At 35.8% G+C, this 19,145-nt stretch overlaps 1 pseudogene; it reads left to right on the forward strand.

Annotated features, from left to right (window-relative positions):
* The first annotated feature begins 1,367 nt into the window (after positions 1 to 1,367).
* LOC114540138 lies at positions 1,368 to 4,459 on the forward strand (annotated as a pseudogene).
* Positions 4,460 to 19,145: the final 14,686 nt, after the last annotated feature.

Raw genomic sequence — 19,145 nt, forward strand, 5'->3', positions numbered from 1 at the left:
CGCTTTGCATTCCCAATGGCTTGGGGTCTATGCATCGAACTAGAAGAAAAAAGTTGTATTTCAAGATAGGATTGCCCAACTAAATACTATATAATTATAAAAAAGCGTGCCTCAACATAATTGAACATAGGCGACTTTCGCTTACGAAGTAACGATGTAAACAAATGCGAGAATATCAACACAAAATAGTAAAATTAATGACGATTTTTTTAATCCCCGAGCGGGCGCGGAGCGCCTGCGAGGGTACTAATTCCGCTCGGAGATTAGGAATTACACCCGGAACCCGGTAGAACATAGGCGAATCCAAAGTTGTCCAAATTCTTTGTCATGGACGGTCGACGTTGGGTGGTTTTGTAAGTTATGCGCATGCGCGAGTAACGTCTGGTAATCAACGAACGTTCTGATTGGCTAAGACAGAAAGTTTGTATTTCAATGAGAACGTCAGCAATTTATATTAACTGTCATTTCGTAAAAATTTTTGTAAAAGCGTTTCATAAACTTTGTGCAAAGAAAGTAAAACGAGAAGAAACAAGATATATGAAGCATGACAGTTAGCAAAGATGAACGTGGATACGGTCAAGACAAAGCCGTGTAAGAGGAATAATTCATAATCTGCAAACTTATAAATGTTTTCGAAGACAAAGGGTACGTGTTTACTTTGTTTATTTCGTATTTGTTTCGCGATAAGAATGAGCCGTATTTGTATACTTTTCAGCTTTGTATGCCGTTTATTTGTTAAATTTTCAGCTTTTTATGCAAACGCATAAACCTGTGAAAGGCTATTACACCTTTGCTTTAACTTTAAAAAGTGTTTTTGAAAGTGTAATTTGAATTTTGGTATCAAAAATACACACTATATTTATAAAGTATAAAACTTTTAGCCGCCGGTCGACTGCAATTACAGAATAAAATAACATTTGAAGTTTTTTCTTTGTCTGTGAAGATTTTGTACTGTTTTAATCGTTTGAAACTTCGATTTTAAACCGTTACTTAATTGCTGGCATAGTATAATGCAGCAAAATTGAATGGGCAATGTTTACACTAGCTTTGTGATTATTTTTGTATTGAAAGATGGAAACATTAGCTATAATATACTCGATAAAATATAATAAGACTGATTTGAGTTTTGTGCATTTCATAATATAAGTTTAGGTCAGGTTAACTCAGGAAATTGTGTACTTTGTTTGAAATAGCGAGGGGTTGCTGCATGCATGTATTTCTAGTTATTTGACTATATAAAGTACGGCGATAATGTATTTGGTGATATCAGGGCGCCTATAAGATAGGGCGGCAAAACGCACGGATGGCGTGTTGAAACATGTGTGATGTGCGGACCCCCCATGAAGATTCGAAAAACTGTTTTCAAAATGGCGGCGGGTTACTTAGAAGACAAAGAACTTGAGATTATTATTAGTTTTGATGTCACTGATCTGGCAACAGATGACACAAATTCGTCATTTCCAGTTGGAAATACTGTTAATTTCAACGTAAAGGAGTTAATTGCTGTTCTTGAAAGGGTTTCTTCGTGTTTTTTTTACTCGTCCCAGTCCGCTGGTTACCAAAACAAGTTTGTAAACATGGTTCCGTTTCATGGTTGTCGTCCAGAGAAAATTGTGAAAAAGGCTCAAAACATTATGCGACCATTTGCACGTGGAATCGATGTTATTTTCTAAATTTCCCAGCTTTAGGAGCTATGGCAAGGTTTTCAATTTTTTAATGGAAATTTTGTATTTTGAAAATTCGAAAACGTTGTTGTGACGCAGTCAAATGCTCTTGCAAGTAAGTTAGCATTTTCTTGTTTTGTTTTTAGCTTGGCCAGGTTGACATTGCCATGACGAAAGAAAAACATCATATTTTCAATTCGGAACGTTATCTAAGTATATAATATAATTTAACGGGATTTTGTGTTGATATTTTCCGACCTAGCAGCCGTGAAAACAATTTTGTTATAGAAAGTTTGAATACGTTCACTTCTACAAATGATTGCAAAAAAGGTTCAAAACGTTGTTTAGTGAAATTTGCTACAAATGTTCGTCAATATTCTGTACACCAAATCTTGAAGTATAATGCTTTTGGGGATTTTCCTCACTGAGAAAAATCAAAATATGTATGATACATCTAAAAACAGACCAAGTAGCCGTGCGTGTCCGTAGTTTTAATTTGTCAAATTCGGTCAGTTAACTTTTGAAGAAACAATTTTAAGACACAATATTAATAGAAAGAGTTATAAATTACACAGGAGAAATCTTATTTTAGATATCGCGTTAATAGTTTCAGAGATTGAGTGGTTTTAATCGAGCTTGTTAAAAACAAAGTAAATATTGTCTCGTTCGAGAATTTTTCGCTGACAGCCCCGTCCCAGTCCTAAAATCGCATCACACATGTTTCAACACGCTATCCGTGCGTTTCGCCGCCTTATATTATAGACGCCCTGCTGATATATATGTTAAAAAGTTAAAAAGGCGATATTGAAGTCAACAACAAGAGTTATAAATTGTTCAAATTGTTTGGGTTTAAGTACTAGCTAGGCTTAGCTAATGTGGTCAGTTGGAATAAAATCTTCGACAGTCGAATACAAGAAGTTTTCAACGGATGGAGTCTCTTTGAATATGTGACCTTCCGAGGGAAAACATAGTATTTACGTTAACGCTATTTCGTTCGTTCAAAAATATCGTTCGTTATTCGTTCGTTTTGCCGTTAAAAAACTTTAAGCGTTCGTTGAAAAGATTTTCGAGATCGTTTATCGTTCGAAATTGCCTTTTCGAACGCTTAGAAAAAAACGTTTGAAAATTGGTCCAAAAGCGTTCAATCGTTTGATTTACCGTTCGTTGAAACGTTTACTGGAATTTCGTTCGATCGCACTGGATTTGGTTCAACATATTAGATTAAACATTTGCAATGTTACAACTTTATAGAAGAAGTGCAGAATGTGTTATACAGAAATACTCCCAGAAACGTATTCAGTTCCTTAGTAGAAGGCTTGTAAAAGAAATAGTGGGTTATATCATTTTAACATAATCGAACGTTTTTTTGTGCGCTTCATGTTATGGTTTATGCTTAGCGTCATGCAGACATGAAGGCTATTAATATTCAGTGCATGCAATTATTTCATTAAGGACAAATTTCACGTCATATGCTTTCTTTCAAAAATTTATCGTTTTTTGAGTTTCGGTAATGCACTGAATGGCTAGAATTTTTGCCTTAATAAAATTATACTTCTGTAGCTTCCATAAAACCAAAGTTCACCGCGTGCACAAACAACGTTGCAAGCCATATAGAATATAATATAATTAAGTTGCATAATTGTCAGAAGTCTCTAATGTATGTAAACATGCAGACAAAGCTAGATTTTAAAATTAATTGAGGGATTCTCCTTCGCATAATACTCCGAACCGCAGGATGCGTTATGCATTTTTCGCCACTATTCACCAGGCCATCACGGTTCAAAGTTCTTTGTTGTGCAAATCGAGCCCTATATAAACGACAATTAGCCCTTCCCAAGAGTCTTTTTTTCGCGTGCATAAAACCAGGCTCATCGACTTCTAAACAACAATGACGGAAAAACAACCTCAAGGGGTCGTTGATACATATGAACACGATCTTCCTGTTCATTAAGAGCTCAGTTTCAAATGATGCCAGATTTGATGTCCTATTCCGTAATATGGAGCGAATGTAGAAGCAGATAGCGATGTTAACTGAAGCAAACAATGCAGAACCTATTGAGTTTGATCTTGAGGAAGAATCGCAAGCTAATACAAATTCTGTCTTCGACGGTTCGACCCGACTGAGAGTCTTACCAACGGCTCAAGCGGCAAAAGCCTCGAGGAGGCAGAGTTGCCGTACGACGATTTATTCAAGGACGCTTAGGACTGCGGTCCTAAGGTTCTCAAAGGCGTTGCTAAACGTATTAACAGCTTGTGTACTAAGAAACCTGCTAAAGAGCAATTTCAAAGTATTCAATGGAAATACTTGCGACCGGAGAATTGTGAATTTTTAAAAGCTCCTAGAGTCAATCCAGAACTGTGGGATGATTTACACGATAAAGCCAAGTCACGAGAAGTTTCATTTCAGGCGTTTCAAAGGAATTTGATCAGTCAAAGGAATCATTCCGGTAGTTATGCTCACTAATAAAGTGGTCAACGCCAAGAAAGATAAAAAGGATACTATCCCGGTATCGGATATCTACGATTTGGCTGTCGACGCTCTAACGCTTCTTGGTAATTCAGTTTACGAATTTTCAATGAAGGGACGGGAATCTCTCGAATCTGAAGTGGCGCCAGCTTACAAATCACTATGTCATGAATCGCAGCCTATAACAACGATGCTCTTTGGGGACGAGCTGCCCCAGAATATTCGAAATATTTCGCAAGCTAAGCGCATGGCTGCCAAGAGCGTCAGCAATAAGCTAAGACAGGACTTCAGTCCTTCAAAAAAGTTGGGGACGTCCACCAAACAGTAACGAATCAGATATATCCTAAGGTAGGCGGCCGTTTACGCCAATTTTACGATGTTTGGAAGTGTTTAACAAATGACACTTGGATTTTACGGGCCGTGCATGGCTATAAAATTGAGTTCACGACTGAACCCGTTCAGCGGAAAATCCCTGGAAGAATAGTTTTTACCTTGGCTAAGAGAAACTCATTTGATATTATACAAAGGAGCAATTCGACAGGCTTCATTTCATCCAAGACAGTTTCTGTCAAACTTGTTTGTAATTCCCAAGAAGAATGGCGAGCTTAGAGTATTTACTAAAGTGATGAAGCCTATAGTGGCAGAGTTACGCAGTAAGGGTATTTCTATAGTGATTTACCTAGACGATTTGGCTATATTAAGTCCTTCACATGATAAGGCAATAGAGGTACACCTACTACAGTACAGACTGCGATACGGACCCTAGAATCTCTGGGTTTCCTTATAAATCGTGAAAAGTCAAGTCTCGTTCCTTCCCACATTATTCAATATCTTGGATTTAAAATTAACTCCGTGACTATGACGTTATTTCTCCCAGAAGAAAAACTGGGAAAGAGAGGTCTCTCAGTTATACAATAGCAATACTTGTTCAATTAGACAACTAGCTAGCGTCATTGGTTTAATCGTGTCCACTTTTCCGGCAATTAAACCTGCCAAATTGTATTATCGAAATTTGGAGTCTATTAAAATTGAAGCCTTGCGTAAACACAGTGGGGAATATGACGCTGTTGTTCCATTGTCATCTCTCGCGAAACAGGACCTTCCTTGGTTTGTTAATAAAGGTTGGTTATTTGGTTATATTTAAATTGGTTAGAGTTTACCGCAATCTGGCTAGGCGTCCAATGCTTTGTCTTAGCTTCCTATTGTTAAATTAAAGTATTTTGTGCCAATGGGTCAGCCGTAGCTTTCATTAATAACATTGGTGGTTCTTGCCCTAATCTGCATTCCGTTGCATCCCAAATTTGGGAATGGTGCATTGATCGTTCTTGTGTAATTCAGGCCTTCTATATCCCAGGAAGACTTAACAATCGAGCGGATAGTCTTTCTCGGGGCCACCAGCAAAATTTGGAATGGAAGTTACACCCAACTATATTTCGATAGATAAGCCAATCGTATTTTACTCCGGGAATAGATTTGTTTGCCTCAAGGCTGAATCACCAGGTAGCTGATTACGCGTCATAGCACCAGACCCTGTGGCAGTGGCTGTAGATGCCTTTTCCCTTAATTGGGTAGGAACTAAACCTTATTTCTTTCCACCTTTCAGTCTAATAGGCAGAGTACTCACGAAATTGAAAAGCGATCAAGTTGCCGATGCAATAATAATAGAAGATAACGTCTTACCTGCAGGATAATTGTGATTCTCCGAGTATAATACGAAGCACCAAGGATTCATGTCCCTCCCGACACTTGTCATAGTGTACCCACCCAGGTGTCGAGGTCTTCGCACCTTCAAATTTTTTTAATATAGCCGCTCATTAAGACGGTTGGGAAGGGCTCATTGTCGTTTATATAGGGCTCGATTTGCATCACAAAGAACTTTAAACCGTGATGGCCTGGTGAATAGTGGCGAAAAATGCATAATGAATCCTTGGTGCTTCGTATTTTACTCGGAGAATCACAATTATCCTGCAGGTAAGACCTTTGTCTAATTTTATATTTTGTGTGTTACATATTACATATGTGTGTTACATATGTGTATAGCTTATTTATTTACATCTGATAATCTGATAGCAAGGCTTCCGTCCGAAGCAGCTACTGATTAAAATCTATTCAAAATAAAGGACCGCATCCTACGACGAGAAAGCGGTTCAGCATTTCAGCTCGTTGTCTTTAATGCAGTCTGACATGCAAATTATACAACAATTGAAATGCCCTAGCTAATATTTGAAGACATAATATATACAGTGACCTAACGCGCGTTCGGTAGGGTTAGGACGATAACTAAAATAAGGGTCCCCAGTTATTGGTGGGCAGAATAGATAACGAAACATCATAGTATGAACAAAACGTGATCAACGACAAACAGCGAATTAAGGGACCCGGCAGTACCAAGTATACCTCACGACCCCATCCTCTGTTCGTTATGCCACTGTAGGAATATCCAAGCAATTTAAATATGTACGCGTGCATCAGGTCTAAAACTGGAGCCGGAGCAACAAGATCTTCAGTGTCCCGCTTACAAAATTGTCTTATTTCCTTAAAAAGGTATCTTTGTCTCACCAGATCGTTGATGGCATGTTGAAAAATGGCAATTGGCATAAATATAACTTATGGCATAAATATAACTCATGCATTGTAAATATTTATTTAGACTCTTAATTCACAAAAAAATTACTTCATATATATTGATATATGCAAATTTCAGCACAATTCACTCCCCATGAATATTTTGGTTGTAATTTGATTTCTCTCGACTAGCTCCTCGAATCGGAAACATGGAACGCGGAAAAAGCACAAATCGTACAAATGATGGAGACTGTATGAAAGTAATAAACCTATATTAATGATGTTCATTGTGTGACATTGTTTATTACAATAAAAAACAAGGGTCTCGCACAATGAACATCATAAAATTGCTCAAGGAAATTTAGGCCTATCGGCTTTGATAATTATCATTTATAGACCTGGAGCGAGGGGAATATATCTTCCCGAGGGGGTAATATTTCGTCGAATTACCCGAGCGGAAGGTCTATAAATTATATATTATATCAAAACAACGTGTAGGCATCGCAAAAGCTGGGTGAAATGGCTTCTTTCCCCGCTGCAGCGGGGTATTCGACTTTTATTGCATAATGTGAAAAAATTCGATGGAACTCCAAGATTAATTTACTGAACACGTGGTACAAATCGAGCTTTCTGATTGGATGATTTACAGTTGAGATATAATATTGGACAAAATCAGTATCATCGGGTCAACATAAGTAGAGCGTGGCCCGTGTGAAAAATATAAGAAACCTGAAATTATAATCTATATTATACCATTTATGTTTTGTTGATATTAAACTAGCATAAACAATCAAAGACGCCGTCTACAAATTCCGTGTTTTGTGAGGTTGAGTTTTGCGCTATGTTTTAACAAAGTGCGTGCAGTCCATGCGCACAACTGGCACAAGCCCAAAGGGAAGTTGCCAAGCTAACTTTTACAAACGTTATGTTTGACCTTTCAGATATTTCGCTCTATATATTTCGTATAATTCATAAAAAAAAGCATTAGAATTTATCTTGCTTGGACAACATATCAGCTGCTTGGGCAACAGGATTATTCCCGGCAACAGGGACATATTCACTAATTTTGTTTTGGGCTCCTTTATTAGGAAATTACACTCCGGATATTAAATTGCAATCATGCAATAGCGAAACAAGTTATTGTTTCCATTGTTCCAAGCTGCTTGGCGCTTTATTATTAGCTTTTTGATCTCAGTTGTAACCCAAGGCTTGTCCCTGCAGTCGGATTTTATTCGTTTCAGTGGAAGATACTGATTAACAATGTTATTAGTGGAAGATTCTGATTAACAAGTAAGTTCGTATTAGGGAAAAGGATTTAAAAAGTTGACTGTGTCTGAACTGGTTGAAATCAGTAGCGTAGCCAGCCTGACGATCTGTCCCGCTATGCGCGCTAATATTTTGGTGTTCATTGATTGTGAAAACAATAAATTTCTAAAGAAGTGAATAATTATAATAACTCGAAACTTACATAGCGGGACAAAATCATCAGGCTGCTACGCCACTGGTTGAAATTCCCTCGCGGATGCAGGATACGATGCTAGCGCGCTATCTAGGGATTCAATGAGGTGTGTTGACAGGGCTTTGTCGTCACTTCCGGGTTGGTGGTAGATTACAGTTAATATGACGGAGTTAAATCCTTTTGGTAAACGATTAGGTTTGATTAAGAACCATAGCGATTCAACATCTGGGTGGGCAAGATCCTTAAGGTGGATTACCGGAAGGCTGTTGTTAATGTAGGTCACCACCTCTTCTACCATCGAGAGCAAGTACATTCGTAGTCCGAACTTATCTTCGCGATCTATGTCGCATCCTATGTCGACATGAGTCATTTGTTACCGTGCCTGGCGGGGGTTGACCTTGGCTGCACACTTCTTAGTTCGTACTTATTTCGTTATATCCCACATTAGTTGCTACTACGATAACTACGACGAGACTCATTAGTAATCGTGCGCAATGGTTATACAGGGTAAAGCTAGCGCTCCTCTACCTCGTGTCACAAATTTCATATTGGCGACTCCAGTTGCAGATATTCGGCCGATCAATGCAGGGGCACGACTGGTTGGAGATCTGTACCTTTTCCTTACCACGATTTTTATATGTAGGTTTCTTATATGTATGTTATATATTATTTGTTTTGCTGATTTTACAAGTCTGTCTGTGGATACCTTGTCATGACGGGGTGGGGTTTTTCTCCGTTACCCAAGGAGCCTTGTGGCGTTTAAATTATCCCCACCTTTTTTTGTGTGAATTGCTTTGTAATTGAATTTATTGTTTGTTGATTAATAATTAATTTGTTGTTAAGTAAAAATTAATACATCAGCATGTGCGTTAGACAATTACGCACATTGCCAAAATTATTCCAACTCTGTGTCTGAGTTGTTTTTGTACGAGATCTAGAACACAGAAAACAGAGCTCGTCATCACAAGGTATCTTTTAGGTATGAAACTAATGAAGGGAAGCGATAAATGCTTAAACATTCGCACAGACTGTCAACGCGTAACCTAATAACTTTTTATCACAATGTAATTCGTGAAAGAAATGTAGAGATACTCACCACATGCATGTCATAGGCCAAAGGATATAGTCTATATATGCCGGCTATTGCACTCAACTACACAGTATTCAGTCACTCAATATTCAGTTACGCTTGCAATATGTGTTTTATTCCAACCATTATTCCCATGTGAATACCTTGGAATACGGCGTTTTTCATGCAGTGTTAAGTTGCCGAGTTACAACTTGAAATGCATCGGTATTTTTTTAAAGGATATAAATTAGCGAGGAGTGAAAATTTATAACTGCCTGAGACTTCAATGCAATGCAGTAAAGTAAAAGAAGTGTAGTAAACCTCACTCGTTTTTCAGCTGCAATCAACAGGCAATTTATGAGTTTTTAAGTAATAAGGTTTAATTCTCAACATTCAAACATCAAAACAGTACAAAATCAACTAGAATATAAACGCCAGATGTTTCAGACTTTTAGCACTTATTCTTCGAATTTTTATGCAGGAAATTTTTACATTTTGCAGGAATCGCAGCCGAATTTTTTAAATGAGATTTCTTTTATCAAAATACAAATTTACACTTTCAAAAACCAGCGCACACAGAGAACGCCAAAAGCAAAGAAAAAACAAAATTTCTAATGTATATGGTTGCCATGGTGAGTAATTTGACATAACAAAGCAACGTTTTTTTTACTCTTATATAACTATCTGCTGATTTGAATGTACAATTTAAATAATCTTCTATCGTGGTGGAATTCCGGAGTCTTTAGCCCAAATACTTCTAGAGATATTTAACTTTTGCTTCTCCCGACAATATTGTGTGATTAATTGATGTCAGACGAGAGTGTGTTTTGACGTATCATGTTTTAATGACTTCGTTAGACTACGTTATTAGCATTTGCATTTTTTTTAAAAAATAAATAATATAGGTTTTTTAATTTTGTTGGGCGACCTGTGACAAAACTAAAAAGCGAGATCTTTGCTTGGTTATGTGCTTGGGGTATAGTACATAAAAATATTTATCCTTTGAATAATTAGATAAGACAAATATGAGAAATTTATAAGGTGTAAAAAAGGACTTGCATGCTATTTCCAACAATCGATATTTCTCATATGATTACCTGCAAACGAGATTTCTTACTGCGTATACCTTTTTGCTTACCTTCTGTTACCTACATATGATGTGAAAGAGAAAAATCATGTTAAATTCACAAATTAATGTCAAAGCTATTTCAGAGCTGTGACCATTGTTAGCCAGCAAAAATGTCAATGACAAATTTTTTAAATTCAACATTTATACGTTTGCAATAAAATATTTTGTAGATAAATATATATAAATATAATGTTTAAAATAAGATATATTATACTATGATATAATTATATGCAACCAAAAGAATGATCGAAATTTCTTGGTATTTCTGATGCATAATATATTTTCGGCAATCTGCGCTCAAAGTCAATGTTTTTCTGCCCACTGCAAGTCCTCAACTTGGTATGTGAAATTTCTAGGTACCCATTTTTATTTTGTACCCTAACACTCTAACACAACGCAGTTGCAAAATTCGTTTCTTACGAAAACGTCTTCGTAAAAAATCCATGCCACATTCTTCATTTTTGTTTTGTTCATCTTCACCGTGCTGTTGCTCAACTGACAGTTTGCTGTATAAAGGTTGCTTGGCCTCACTCTGTAGTTGTAGCCATAGCAATTGTTTTGACTAATACAGAGAATGTGGCACTCTCCCAAACGATGAACGGTATGATTTGAAATAAGATCGCATGGACGCAATGATTGATTTCCTGCGAGGAAAATATACAGCAGTGAATTCAATAAACTTCCATTTTATATTAATTATTCATGTTTACTGCATGAATCAACAACGTTTTCCTCTTTGCTAACTGGTCTCCTAGAAGGAAGCGATCCTAGTTTTTCGTTGCAAGCATTTTCAAAGATCAAATCACATTACCTAATTTCCAGCCCCGTTTTTTTTATGCGGAAAATAAATGCTACGATTCCATTTTTTTACTATTTCACATTTTTCTATATAGCTTAAAACATCCTTTTCCATCAAATGGGTGCCAACAAAACGGAGAGAGAAATTATTTCAATGCGTGATCATTAGGGGTTTTTCTATTTGACTCCGCATTTCAAGTTGAAGGCGCATTTTGTCCTATTGTGGCATTAATTGTTAGCATATAAACAAAAGAAACAAACAAAAATATATTTATAAAAATGTTTGAAAGCGAATATACTAAAATTGAAACTACCATGTTGTACTCTATGTCTGATAATTTATTTACGAGTTTAATTTTTCAAATGCCATCTTTATATTTTAGTTTGTATTGAAATACATATGCCAAACGTATTACTAATTTACATTTAAGAAAATATTACAGTAAACTCTAAAAGTTAAACCAAAACGACATTTTGCTGCAAGGAACGAATTTGGCAGTCTCAAAGAATGAGGCTATAAGTGTATGATAACTAATAAGCGTTGAAACAATCCCATGCAATCAAAGTGCTTCATCCATGGTCATATTGAGCGAAATGCCGTTAAATAAAGCTTATGAGCGATTCCTTAAAAATATGCAGGATAACTTAGCGCAAAAACTCGACTAAACAGCTCACTAATAAAGGTTTCAGGGACAAGATATAATATTTAACACAAAATATTTAACAAAAGACAAACATTTAGCCCCTTACCTTCACTGATGCGCTTAAAATGCCTAATTGTACATGGTTTGCCATCTTTTGCAGGTTGTGAATCAACTGTTTGCAAGATTACCACAAACATTAAGATTAAATTTAACATTTTGTAGAGGAAATGTTAATCTGACGTGTTCCGCCTTTGTTACAATGAGTCAACAGTACTGCCGACGTCTATTGCACCAGGCAGCTATATACGGCATAAAAGGTGCTTTTTGTCACTGCATTTAATACTGAAGTTAATTTCCTGCTCGAATTTTCTGCTCCATTGGCCGTAGTATTAATATTTAAAGAATTGTAAACATTGGACGATAATTTTTTCCGCCGCGCAACATGAGTAAAGGTCCAAAAAATCAGATGACCGAGACTTTTTATCATTCTTGGCATAATAATTTTAAGTCTTTGCAATGGAAATAGAAATATGAGGTGTTCCGTCAGTGTGACCGCGAATTCCGATTTTGTGCAAATCATTAAACGCTCAAGAGCTTTAGGATAATGGATTGATAAACAAAAAAATAGCCGTCCACATCTTTGAGAGGTTTACATTAATTTTAATTGTATTTATACAACAATAGAGAAAACAATTTCTTTCTAATCGTTCGCTTTTACTGCTGTTTTTGCTTCAAATTAATGATATATGTATGTATTATTTGCTAAAAACACAGTAAAGAATTGCTTGCAACTTGCTTTCATAGTCAAAAGTAAAAAATGAAAAACTTCGATTTAGTCATCCACCGTGGTTGTAAATTCTTTATTCAAATGCATATAACAGCTGCAGCGTTTGACGCATGCACATAATTATTATGTTTGTGAATCATTTCAATAAATTTGCTATCAATTTCCATTCGACCGAAGTCTAAAATTGGAGGAAAAAACTGTATTATCATTTCAAAAAATGACTTTAGCCGCACGATATATTAGTTTTATCGGGGCTCCTCATGGCATCGTCATGAAAAATCTAGAAAATTTGGGTGCCTCGATCATGATGAATAAGTCGGCAAGTGACGTTAATCAGTCCGATAATGTTTGCTGAAACATTTGCGTACTCCCCTACCGGCGGTTTAATTTTGAATTGATGATGGCTACACGCGGAAGTGGCTCTTTCGTGACTTGACGAACACAAACAAAACGAGCAAAGCATAAATTTAGTCGTTAATATTTAAGGAACTGTAAACATTTGAGGATAACTTTTTTGCGTCACGCAACATGAGTAAAGGTCAAAAAATTAGATAAAACCCGACAATATTGAAGGAAAACTAAATATTTCTGCAAATATTGCGGCTAAAGACCCTGCAAACCACGAAACGATAGCTTGAAAAGACGATAGCAACCACATACTTTAGAAATTACGTATTTTATCGCTTTTTTGTTCTCTGTTGTCTTAAAATGTCCGAATTTTACACATTATCATTCTGCTATAATTCTGGGTATTTTTTTGGTAGGATGTGCAAATGCGAGTTGGTTCTGAGCGATAATCGTTGCTAATTAAGTGCGTGCTAACTGTGTGCGCCGAATTTTGTCATGTGGTTGAAAAATGTGACTAAACTCCATGGTGCCCTACTCCCAGGGTAAATTTGACCCCAAATATCAATCCCTGGCGTAAAATTGGACCAAGGGGTCAATTTTCGGCTTTTTTTTCCCGAAATTTTTTTTATATTTTTATTATTTGAAATAGTATTGCATAAGATCATTCATATCATCATACATGTTTATATAAAAAATAGGCAATAATTCTCTAAAGGCTTGATTTTGACGTTTAATATATCAAAATAGTCTTGAAAATGTTAACCAAATCACTGTAACCCGTTTTAGTTTCATTTTGGACAATATTTTATAAATTAGGCCACTTTGACCGAAGTTTTCTCTGCCAAAATCAATTTCTATAGTCAGGCTAGGCAACAAGGATTAAAAACAGTCGAGAAACGTGTCGGGGAGTGAAGTTCGTGTCTCATGGGAAAGGTTGTTTTGGTGCAATTTGCTGATTTCAAGAAACATGCAACATAAAAATAATTTAAGTTTTGTTAGGAAAATGTATGCTGCATATACGTGCATTATTATAAAATGCACATAACTTGTTCAGTTAAAAACAATTCTTTTATTGTTGTTTGTTCTTTTATTAAAAGTTTTCCATTGAACAAAAAGTTCTTAAATATTATTCATCGTAAAATTACAAAATTACATACAGAAGTATTATTTTTATTACATTAAAAATATTTTAAACGTATATCAGTATTTCAAGGTCCTATCGAAGATTTAAATAGTTCAACGACCATTTCTGACTGTTTCTGCTGCTGTTCCATCATCTGTTCACTTTTTCTTCATTAGAAATTGTTGGCTTTGCTGCTGTTGGTGCATTAAGGTATTTTGCCTTTTATCTTATGCTTGTTTTTCATACTCCTTTTCTGCCATGTCCTTCTTTGCCTTTATCGCCTTTATCCATGGATTGGCTGGTTATCTGATTGATTTTCTTCTCTCATCCTCTCTAATTCCTCTCCCAAGCCACTTTCTTGGCTCTCCCATTGTCACCATTGATCTTCTTCTGATTTCCATTGCTCTTGCCCTGTGATCGTCTTAATGCTGTTGCTTAATTTGCTGTGCTCTCTTTTTCCAGTCGCCTTTCGGTTTCATCCGCGATATAAATTATTGATTCTATTATTCTTTCCGTTTCATTTCATCATCCCCCCCCCCATTACCGCTCTTCCTTTGTCATTTTAACCTTATCTTTTTTATAGGGTTTCGAATCTGTCCCGAATTGACCGAGAATTTACAAAAAAATTCTGGCATTGTGTTAAGATGACCCACCACTTTTTGCCACCCGACCGTCGAACCTCTGCTTTAGGGTTTCTGGTGCATAACACCCTCTGTAGCAATCTCTTTCAGCATGATCAGATCATTGTCACCAGACCAAATCATAGATGACCTTTACAAGTGAAATTAGGGAAATTAAAAAAAAATTTAAACTACAAAAGATAAAATAATCACGCTTTTCAGTATTCTTAATTGTTTACAAGTGATATGCCGAGAAATGTTATTGTTGAGAACTTTACAACACCATGCGCTTATACGTTTTTATATTTGAACATTGGTACCTTTTGCATGGACCTCTTTCTTGCACATTCTTCAGCAACTTACTAAATTTAAAGAGTAAAGTATACACTATTTAAAACAAATTGCATGGGATTGTATTAATGTCCTTCATTTATAAATATACGTGAAAAGGTTATCGTACGGCAAAATTTTGCTAAAATTCGTCCACCAGAATGACCAAAAATTTGGCAGAAATCGTTAGAGACAATTATATTAGTAATACTCATACAATAATTATTTTAAAAACAAAAAAACATTATAGATGATAATATATCAAATCAAAGTTGATTCTTTTTCATATACAGGTGAAACAAGTAACACTGAGAGTGAGATATATATATAGTTGAGCAGCATGAGGAAACCAGCAAACATTGTGCAGAAGCTTACAATTGTTCTGAAACTGCTGACCAGGGAGATTCTGAAAAGCCAATTAGCAGGGTCAAAGAAAATCATAAGCAACCAATAGCGGAAAGAAATTTTGAGAAGGGGATTTTAGGGAAAATGACAATTTCAACGTGATAAAAATTTGCAAAGTATTAATTAAATATATGCTCTCAAAATATACAATACATGAAACCATTTTATCTTTCGCCCCAGGCTGTTGCTGGATGTTGTTTTTGTCTAACAACATTAGGAGTTATTTCAAACGTTTCTATCTCCAGATTTCTATACAGTGTGTTGAAAATAAACCCATGGCCACATTATCAAATAATTGTAATTTGGATTTTACAATGTTAGGAAAAATTGCTACAACTTGTTTTCAATGTTTCTCATGATGTGTATTGAAATTGGATCCTGTCAACAGTGGTGGTGAGGGTGATTGAGTTGGGTATTGAATTTGTGTGCTAATTTGGGGGAGTATCAATGGCTTTCAGGTGCTCAAAAAGGAACTACTTTCAGGAAATCTTCATTCCTTTAGTTTAATCTTGTTTTTTTATGTTTTGCAAAAATTTAAAAGCAGAAAAAGAAAGACCAAAAGAGAAATGGATTCCCAATTAAAGATGATCGAACTGGAAAATCAACGTCGACTACAAGGGAGGTAACATGAGATGAGAATCATTATAGCATTTTAATGGAAATTAGCACACAAAGCCAAAATGTACCACAGCCATTAAACCAGTATCGACTATTTACCAGATAATTTTTACGGTTTCTTACATAATTCATCTTATATCAACCAACTAAACTTAACTCCTTTGAACGCATCTGATACATCATCGGACAATGGTTCATCATCAAATGTTGAGGACGTTCATTCCTGTTATACTCTGTGATTATTGATGTTACTTAAAAGAATATCAAATGTGTTCCATGCCGGTTTGCATGATCCATGCACAAGGGATGCTTCCTTTGTAAACTCTGAGCCACTTGTTACGAAATGCGAATATACAACGTAAATTAGCATTGAAAAAATAGAAAGTCAATATAGATTAGGAAATTACTTGGGAAACATGTCACATAAAATGACGTGCAAAGTAAATTTATTATTATTACCCTTCAGAATCACAAAATTACTTTTCCTGTCATGAGGTGACAGCCCATGGGATTTACGAAACAATAGTATGTCGTACAAAGTACAAGTGTCACGACTCAAGAACATAAGTTCTAGGCGGATAATAGTTTGTGTCAATCATTTTTTGTTATATTTTGCTCAGTTATAAGCACTTGAAGCCTTAGGTCACTAAAAGCTTAATTCGATGAAATTATTAGTAAAACAGTTTATAAGTTAAGATACGGTTCACAAAGTAATAATTTGCTAATTGTACTTTAAGTTAATGATAAATATTTTAAGTTGTGAACAAGTTTTAGGAGTGATCGATTAAGCAAAAGACCAACTCGACTAGTGCGCCAACGGCCTTAGTTCGTCGAATCGACAATACGCCGTTATTACTACGCAGCACGACTGGATATTGGTATATCGTATTGATTGTCACAAATAATATTGTGCGCAAACACAATTCAATCTAAATATTAATATATTAACGGAATTTATATACTACGATTAACTTTATAATAAACTTACTTCTGTGCCAATATCCTCGTATTGCTTCACATAAACAAATGCAGTTAAGGTTAGCATTAACGTCTACTTTTTCTATAGTTCGGTTTAGATCCTCAGGTTAGCAGTTTAACTTGTATCAATTGCCTTAATTCTATAATCATATCCGTGCAGATATATGATATCCCAATTTTAAGCCTACCTAATTAAATGCCAATCAAATGTAAATCACTAGTGATAGAATATATAAATTAGTAATCGGTCTAAAGTAAGTGTTCATCACAACAGGCCTTAAGTAAACAAAGTATGACTGTATGAGAGCTGGACCGAGCTTCTAACGCCAAGCCACACTTACAACCTACAACGCTGATAGGATAGTGTAAATCACACCACCTTGCATAGGGTGTCTTCAAGATCCCCTCAAATTTTATTATAAAAGGAGGCGCACAGCAACAGAACTCTCAGTGGTCTAGCGGAGTAAAAAGCATATGAAACGTTGGAGAAGCTCAACCTTACAAAACCAACGACCAAAGACAGTGACAGCAACGACGAATATTTGAAGAAGAAAAGAGAAGACCAAGAAGAGAACATTAGTGAACTTTAGTTAAACCTTGTAAAGATCTACTACCTCGCGCAAATAGAAAATATAAAGCTACATAACACGCAAGCCAGTGTATTTTTTTGCTTTCTGAAAGTCGAGCAACATCGCAAGTGCAGGATGTGCAATCGAATTAAATGTTTCACTGAAGTCATAATATAAAATGCATTGCTTAATGTTTATAATAATTTTTACTGTTTGAAAGTGTACAGACAATGGTGGTACATCGGTGTTTTTCGACGGATTACTTTTAGGTTTTACGTTTTACTTTAAGTTTCTTACAAACTTATATGCAGCAACCCTACCTATTATTTACACGCATTGTTTCAATTGTCTTTAGCCACTGTCTTTAGTTTACCTTGAGCCTCTTTATATAAATGCTTTCCCCATCACTGCAACAAATTGTTATAGTTAATAAATTATAGTTTGCCAATACTACAGGGTGTCCCAAAAAAAACGAAAACTATTGAAATCACTCATTGTTAAAATTTGAATGGCGTGTTCACGAATTTCAGCCCGTGGGGATTTAATGCAGCTTATAAAATGCTAAATGCTTTGTGTTTCTAGAGAAAGGGGACATATCGAAGGACATGGTACTTGAGATGCACATTTAAATAATGTTATCCATATTTGTAAATTGCGAATATTGTTAATAAATATCATTTTTGCGAACAAGCAAATTTGACTGCATCATATGCATGCTTAAAAGTGCTTAAAATGCTTATGACAACCCCGATTTATACACTTGTGGGCCCAACAGAGTGCTTAGGCATTCAAACTCTAACAATGGCATTGTTATGGGTGATTTCAATAGTTTTCGGTTTTTTTCGGACACCCTGTATATCTATAATTGTTGAGTTGTTCAGTTGTTCAGTTGTTGGGGTTTTATTTATTTTATGTTTGTGTTGCTGATCAAAGTTGGACTGGATAATATATAATAGCATTACTTTTTCAATTTCCAAAGGGTTATTTTACTCCCCCTAACATCATCTGATTTAACATACGAAAGGGTAATATAATTTGGGCAATGAATATATTGAGTTACTCTTTGTTTTTTAAATTTCAATCATGCATAAATTGTATCCTGGCACAAAAATGATCTCGACACCCAAATTAGTTGGCAAACGATACTCCGCTGTTAAATATAAAGATTACAAAGTTATGGCGACCCTTCTCTGTACAGATATAGGCTGGCGTAGGACTATTGTTTTTCACTTGATATCATTCTCTATTACATTCACAACAAAATCAAACGTCTGTTTTGTAACTCTAAAGTTTTCACACCATTGTACATCGGTATAAAACTCGTCTCCTAAAAGAAACCAAGCATCTGTACGCAGTGGCGTAGCCAGCCCGCCGATTTAGTCATGCTATGTAAATTTTATGTTATTATCATTATTCATTTCTTTAGAAATTCATTGTTTTCACAGTCAATGAACACCAAAATATTAGCATAGCATGACTAAATTGTCGGGCTGGCTACGCCGCTCTCTGTACGAGAATGCATGCATAATATATTCCTTCTCTTGGTGCGTTCAGAGCAAGACACAGAAGGGC

The sequence above is a fragment of the Dendronephthya gigantea genome, unplaced genomic scaffold, assembly GCF_004324835.1.
Source record: "Dendronephthya gigantea isolate DGI-Jeju-01 unplaced genomic scaffold, DenGig_1.0 000220F, whole genome shotgun sequence".
Classification (NCBI taxonomy): Eukaryota; Metazoa; Cnidaria; class Anthozoa; order Malacalcyonacea; family Nephtheidae; genus Dendronephthya; species Dendronephthya gigantea.